The 8,092-nt window shown below is 29.3% G+C and overlaps 1 long non-coding RNA gene across 1 annotated transcript; it reads left to right on the top strand.

Moving 5' to 3' along the window:
• Positions 1–6,378: 6,378 nt before the first annotated feature.
• On the top strand, positions 6,379–7,699 carry LOC111391648. The gene is made up of 3 exons (XR_002702141.1): positions 6,379–6,694; positions 6,791–6,895; positions 7,494–7,699. It is a non-coding gene; the product is annotated as an uncharacterized LOC111391648 (long non-coding RNA).
• The last annotated feature ends 393 nt before the right edge of the window (positions 7,700–8,092 follow it).

Below are 8,092 nucleotides of genomic sequence, written 5' to 3'. Positions count from 1 at the left end.
TACTATTGAAGAGTGACGAATTATTTGTTGATCATTCATAACTTTCATACGATTCTTGTCATGTCTGAATGATGCCATATTGACAAATCTTGGTAGAGCAATATCCAACATCATCAAAGTATAACTTTCTTATGTAAGGTACTGTGATGACATCAAGTGAAAATACCAATTCCACGATATATTAACCATTGACACTCAAATAGTTATCCATGTGAAATCTCCCCAACAAGTCTCCAATATTTTGTTCTATAAAAAAAAAAATCAAGTGTTCATTTAAGTGCCTCCACACTTTGGCTTGTGAGACCAGCTATTTACTTCAATGTAATATCTAAAAACTCGATGAATGGATAATTAAAAAAAAAACTCTCGAAATATAAAAGTTTTTTCACAATAAATATGTATAGAAATAGATAGGCAATCCGTAAGAAGACAATTATTATGGTTTATGCAGTGCATGTGCATGTATATAGCCATGTGTGCACGCTTATTGGTTTATTAATTAAAAGCAGAGAATATTAATTTTTGAGTTTTGATTGGGTAAGTATACATTCCTTGGAGTACGTAATACGAAATGTGATCGATACTTACATTTTAGTTTCTCTTGTCATTCGTTATTGGTTCATGAGGTTTGTGTTGCATATTGTACTTGGTACACTGTGACTTTTTTTTTTTTTTTTTTGGTTGTTGAAGAAAGCTATATTCTTAATGGAAGCTAGGGATAGCTATACAATAAAAATAAGTACTTAAGTGGTTACACAATTTGGAAGAAGAAACTAGATGAAGAAAAGATGAAAGTTTGGTCAATTCATCCCTCACAATTAAAAACAAATGGATATATATTTTCTAATTAAGAAAATTCAAAAAGAAAAAAATCGTTAGCAAAACGTTTCTATGAAAGTAATTTTTGTTAATTTTTATTTTAATTTATTAAATACATTATAATGTTTATAGTGGATAATCTAGAGAAGCTTAAGAATATTCTGTATTGAGTCCAGTAGTTCATGTTTTGTTTAGCTACAACACACATGGGTTTTCGTTTTTCAATGTAACAATAAAATTGTATTTGAACTTAAGAAGGACCACCTAACAGATAATTAATTCAAATTTTCATTCTCGTTTTAATTCTTGTTATATGATTAAATTTGTTGGCTAAATTGCTCGTTGAACCCCATGAAACATCATTCTATTAACATTGGACTTTCATTTTGAACTCTTAACAGGTTTTTAATATCGTTAAAATCAATGTAATGTCTAAAATCTCAACTAATGGATAATTAATCAATATATATGGGCTTTGCCATTCTTTTGATTTTATGAAGATATTTTTGGCAGAAAGAGTATCAAATATTAACGTTGCATTAATCGACAGAAAAACAGCGTGCGAAAATAAATTATTTTTTCATTTATTTAAAAATATACAGATACAAGTAGAAAATATTTTTCCATTTTAGAGGAAAAAAGGCAAAACATATGTTTTACTTCACAAAGTCTCATATGCCAAATGTTCAATTTATAAATCTTGCTTGTTCATTTTGTGCATTTTTTTGCCTTTTACTACCATCTTCAATAAATTATAGTAAAAAATGTATTTTTATGCATTTTTTAATTTTTTGCAAACAAACATGGCGACCTCAATCGGGTTTGGATTTGAAAAAAGAAAAAAAATCGCAATAAATACATATAGAAATAGATGGGCTTAACGGTATATTAAATAAAAGCAAAGAATATAAATTTTTTGAGTTTTGATAGTGTACGACACCACTTAATACAATAAATTATGCTATATCATTTTGTATCTCCATTGGTGTTTTGATTGGGTAAGTTTACATTCTTTGAAGTAAGTAATACAAAATGCAATCGATGCTTACATTTTAGTTTCTCTAGTCCTGCAATGTTTATGAGGTTTGTGATGCCTATAATATTTGGTACCTCGTGGCTTGTCTCATTTTTCTAGTTGAAAAAGGATATATTCTTAATGGAAGCTGCTGGGAGAGCTATAAAAATAGATATGGAAGCACTTAAGTGGTTACAAATGTGGCTCCCTATTCCTCATTGAATGCTTATGTGACTGATAATGAAAATTGGATTACAATGGTAGTCCCTCTATAGTCCAGGTCTAATATTTACAATAGAATTAGAAAGGTAGCTTCAACTCCAAAGTAGAAGTTTATTGAATTAATGGTAAAGTTAATGTGCGATCTTTCCTAGCTCCAAATGATGTCTAAGGTGAAGGTGTAAATTGCTGCTAGCTGGTTCATGATGTCAATTTTGAGGATTAAAATGGTGCAATAGAAAATTATATTGCCTCGAATGTGTTGAGTGTCATTTTTATAGCTTACATAAAGATGATTGAAAGGACCTTATTAAGTTAATGGTAAAGGTATGGTGGGACTAGAGGTTGAGGTTGCATCTTGTTGCCTGATGTAGCAGATAATTAGATCAACCTTTATTCTTTGCTGAATCTATTTTTGGAAAGAGAAATGTATATTCTCTGCCTCATTTACATTACACACATATAAAAGTTAAAGACCTATAATATGTACAAACACATTTTATTTCTCTCTTTAGATGTGCCACCCCATATGAACTTTTAAATTAAATTTTAGATTTCAAAGCTATAACCCATCTTGAAGAAACACTCGCTAAACACTGCCTAGCAACTAGAGCCCAAACAAAAATTGGAAAAACTCAACCGGTCTAACCAACGAGGAAGTTCTTTAACAAAGGCAAAATGAAAATTGCTTTTAAGAAGCCAGACTATCGTTCGATAGAAAAGACCAAGAGTTTGGCCAAAAACTCTCATTCTAGTCCCATCTCCAATGGCAGATTCGTATCTAGATCCTATTATGCCACTCTTCCACGAAGGTGGGGATAAGTTCGAAACAGAAGTCATGTGACACTAAAGGAACTTAAAGAGAAAGAGTACCCATTCTTATATTCCAAAGTTTCTGGAATCCTAGATCAGCTTCTTGAACACAAGATAATCGATCTTCTAGCACCAAAAAGACCAAAAGAAGTTGGTAAAACCGGTCATCCTAAATATTGTAAATTTCGTAGAATCATTAGTCATCCAGTGGAAAAATGTTTCATGTTAAAAGATCTTATTGTTCATTTGGACAAAGAAAATAAGATCAAACTTGAAACTAGAGAAAATCCAACCGCTGCTTGCTTGATGGTATCATTTGGATCATTAGATCCAATTCCCATTAAAAGGGAGGAGAAGACATTTCCTCTTATATATGATAGAGGTAAGTCCTTGGGCAATGTGACTGAGTTTGGACTTCAACTTCCAAAAGGAGCTATCCCAATAAAGTTTGAGTTAGATGGAGAAGTCACCATCACATACATCTACCAAGGGATGGAAAACCATACCCAATCGTCCAACCTTTTATGAAATTATGACAGAAGATTTGAATTTTTTGGAATTCTGATTCAGAATCTGAAGATGAAGTTGGTGATGGCTGGTCCACATTCATAAGCAGGAAAGACAAATATCAGACGTGAGACAAAACATCTAACGTTGAAAATTTTATCCTTTAGCTTAATTATGAGTTAATATTTATGTTTGTAATGGCTGGTCCACATTCATGGCTGTATGGAATGAAATTTCATCCTTTAACATAATTATGAGTCATCGTATGAAATGAATAAGCATATTTACCTCAAATAATTTATTAGTTGAAAAATTTTCACATTTTATATGAATATTGTTCATGCTAGCATGGAATGAGATATATTGTCACTAAAAGATTAAGTATAATTGGATTTATGTGTCAAACATAATTAGAGCTTTGAAAATGCATAGAGAGGTTGTACATGTATGTAACACCCTGGAAATCTTATTCAATAAAATTATATATTCTAGATGTTTTGATATATAATATTTGGAAGTTTAAGGACTATAGTGACATAATATTAATTTTCAGGCTAAGTAATTAGATTTTCATAGAGCGAGATTATTATATCAATATTGGACTAGTTTTATACTTCATATTAAATAACGCGTTATGAACTTGTGAAAAGTTAATTCGGATAAGTTAGGCCCAAAATATGAATGATTAAAGAAGTTACCTTTTATAGGTTTATACAGGTCAGTTGGATATGTTGCATGATGGTGATGTGGGCTGCCAAGTGGATTGAAGAAAAAAGGGAAAATAAACATTAAATTTCTCAGTCTTTAAATTTATTAGTTAGTTTAATTCGTTGAAAGACATGTTATTTAATTAGTTAGGTGTTTATTTTATTTTTTCAAGATATGATTTCATATTTTGGTTTAATTTTATTGATATTTCAGTTTTTTTTATAAAGAAATTTACTTTTAACATAAAGAGAAGTAAGTTTTTTGTAACAGTATAAGTATTATGAAAATTTGAGATGCTACAGTAATGATTGATGTAGCTTAATTTAGTTTGATTTGTGTACTTTTTGATATTAAGGTACTTAATTTATGTGTACTTAATGTTATATTTAATTTTTTTTTCATTTATTTGGCCATTATAAAATGATTGTATCGAGTGATTTGTACAATTTTTGATAGAATAGTAGTTATTTTAGATCAAATAGTAGATGCTCTAGATTTATGAAGGAGATAGAGATATATTCTTAACCCTAAGTAATTTATTGAATTATTTTCACAAAGAAATAATGCAATATGTTGATCATCATGGAGACTTGGTACTTTAAACCAATTGATTAGGATTGATTTCACTCGAGTGAGTGACTAGCTAAAATCGGAAAATTGAGTCTTGCAATTAAAATGGGTATTTAGTTATATTGGTTATTGAGAAATTTATTTAAGCTAGTTAATTTATGAATCATAACTATTTTAATATCCAAACATTCCTAAATTTTTAGATTTGATTATTTTGTTATTTTCGTTGAATTTTAAGTTATTATGTTGTTTTAAAAATCAAATCTTAATGTGTGTTTCATTGTTAGAATTCAATATGATATTGTATAATTAAGTGATCATTCATCAGGGGATCAACTGTTAGGACTCTTTAGTCCACTTTATTGCTAGTACGTGATTTGTGTACTTGCAGTATACACATTTTATAGCAAATATCAGACACATATCTTTGACACAAATACGTACATGGAGCTCACAGATTATTAACAAAGATCAAGTGTGGATTGGTGAAATGCCACACTAATTACATTGAAACATCGTAATTGAAATCTACAATTACTTTACTAATAATAGACCATAATAAAAGTAGCTTTTTATGGCATTTATTCAAGGTGTGCTTATAAGACATGCAATAAAAATAAACTATTTGCTACATGCCTTAAATGTGTGCTGTAATAATTTAATTACTTAAGTTTTTACTACATATATTTTGGGCACGGTGTAAATTTTGAATATTTACAACATAATTTTCAATTTGTGATTTTTAAAAATCAACTATTTTGTGATTTTTAATTTTTTTAAAAAGTGATATATTAATAACTTACGATAATGTTCCGTCAAAAAAATACGGCACTAACATCGCACGCCGTAAAAATTTAAGCTAAAAATTAGATTTAGCCGACTTGCATTCTTGCACGCCATAAAAAAATAAAAAAAAAATAAAAACGAGGTTATTATTGCATGCATATATGAATCTTGTAACAAAATTTACCAAATTTTTTTTTTTGGTACCATTATTTACATCCACAATTTTTATATACATATCCACTTTTTTAAAAGATAATTGTATTAAACTTTTAATTTTATGTAAAATTTCCTAAATAAACATATATAAAATTAAATAAAAATATAATATTCTACATTTATCCACTAATATTTATTAAAACAAACGGCCAAAATTACTAGCTTATAGGGGAAAAAAATATTAATAATTAGCATATGATTTGAAGAAAGATTTGTTTAGTTGTATGAGCAGTGTGCTCTTTAGAGAATACTATAGATTTAAGTAAAAAGATTTGGTAACCTTTATAATTAAATACTAAAGCACCGATATGGCAACAAAGAAAACGAAAATTAAGAATTAGATTAAATGTTGATAGTGATTGGACGAATAGAGTAATTTTTAAAATTTTTGAAATTGTGTTAGGGATGTATTTATATATGAATGAATAAATAAATTCGAGTGGAACTTTACTATTTGAATGAATAAATTTAATAAGGATAATATTGAAATTTGACATGGGTGAAAATAATAAATTTTTAAAAATTTTAATATTTTAATAAGAATGTATATAAAGTGGAGTGAATATATAAAAACTATGAAGTTAAATAGCGGCACATTTGTTTTTTCTTTTCTTTCATTTTCTTTTCGCTTTCTTATCTTTCTTTGTTTTTCTTTACCATTTCTTTTCCTTTCATTTCTTTCTTCCCCACCACCCTCACCCCCCCGGGTCCGTTTCCCTCCTCCTTTCTTTTTCCTTTCCATTTCGGTTTCTTTCTTCTCCTCTCTGCCTAATCGATCTTGGCATCGTCATCAATCAGCCATTCATTGCAGTCCAAACCCTTATCCCTTTTTGCAAAATCTTCTCCTTCACCTAATCGACCTCCTTTACAATTTTCTCGAAATCATAATATGCACCTGCGTCAGTTGATTTTGGTGCTAGAGAATCTTGGAGTAAGTTTTAAATATTTACAGATAGTTCGGGTCTGGAGCGTTTTTAGTCTCCGAGTGAAGGGATTGGAATCAATCAATGGCCATGAATGTGATTAATTGTTTTACGCAAGGTACTAGCTTATTTCTTTTGATTAGGTTTGGAAAATGACAATAGCTCTTCTTTCTAATGGACATTATAGCTTCATTATTATTCGAATGTTTAGCAGATTTAAGAATGGTGAAACCAAGTTTCCGGCAGGGGATTTCTAGTAAAAGCTTAATATTCATTAACAAAGGAGATCATTAAGGATTCACAAGCCCAAAACTATGTTGTAAGTATATTAGAAATTGGGTTCGATTCGATACTAGAGACAATGAATAGGGCTTCCAGTAATTTCACCAATTTATGCGTTTCTAAATGGACTTGGATCTACTAGTATGTGCAGCGACTGCCTGTTATCTTACGCTCGTGATATGATTGGTATTGCTTTCACATGATCTGGAAAGAACTAGTTTTTGCATTGTTATCATGATATTTTTTTGCTGTCATAATCCATAATCATTTCTTGAATAATCGAAAGAAATCGTGTTGTCTCGTTCTTCTTTAACTCTCCTTTATTACTATTGATATTTTTTTATTAATTTTTCAAACGATGCTAGACGTACCTTGTTTGAAGACAATTCTCACATTTGTTGGTTTTCCCAGATTCCCTCATGATCATTTGCTATAAAGTCAAACCCCATAAATTTGGTAATATAAAAGATTAACTGTTGCCAACATATGCAATAGTTCATAAGATGTTCTTGATTTGTATTCATTTTTAGTACATTATTTTAGAATAGTTTCTTAGCAATTTTATTACAAGAAATCAGAAAATATCCAAGATTCACGTTTCTTGATTATTGTTATTGTACATCATTTATTTCAAGAACCTTGAAGAAAATTTACTAGAGACCAGAAAGGGAAAGAAGAAGAGGAGCCAGAATCACCATGAACGGCAGAGAAATACCTTTGCCAAAAAGAAAGTTAAAGAACTTGATCAAGAAACGATTATTTTGTTCTATTTGAATAGGCTATATTTTGAGTTGTAATCTATACTTTGGTATATTGCTATCAACTTTTCTTTGACTAGGCTAATTACGTTCTTGGTAATTATTAACTCTACATTTTGACATATTTTATTGGACCGCATTCAGTATGTTTGTTTATTGAGATTATTTATAGCAAAATTATATGTATTGATATAAATAATTTCCATCTTTAATTTTTATGAGTTTTCTAATCAAATAAATATTTTTTAGAAAAAATTAAATTGATATTTAAAGTGTGCAATAAATGAATGTCGGAAAAAATATGCCATGCTAGTGCATGATGTAATTTTGGCACCCTTTTTTATTGTCTAAATCTATAGTCTCAAGATTTTATGCATGAAAGAAGAACAAAGATTCAATGTTACAAGTTTGATTAAAGAAAATATTGGACTAAGTTATTTAATATTTACTAGCCTCATACACCACACAATTTAAAC

This window comes from Olea europaea, chromosome 3, assembly GCF_002742605.1.
Source record: "Olea europaea var. sylvestris chromosome 3, O_europaea_v1, whole genome shotgun sequence".
NCBI lineage: Eukaryota > Viridiplantae > Streptophyta > Magnoliopsida > Lamiales > Oleaceae > Olea > Olea europaea.
The sequence above is the reverse complement of the archived record's forward strand: the minus strand, read 5'-3'. Positions and strand labels throughout refer to the sequence as shown.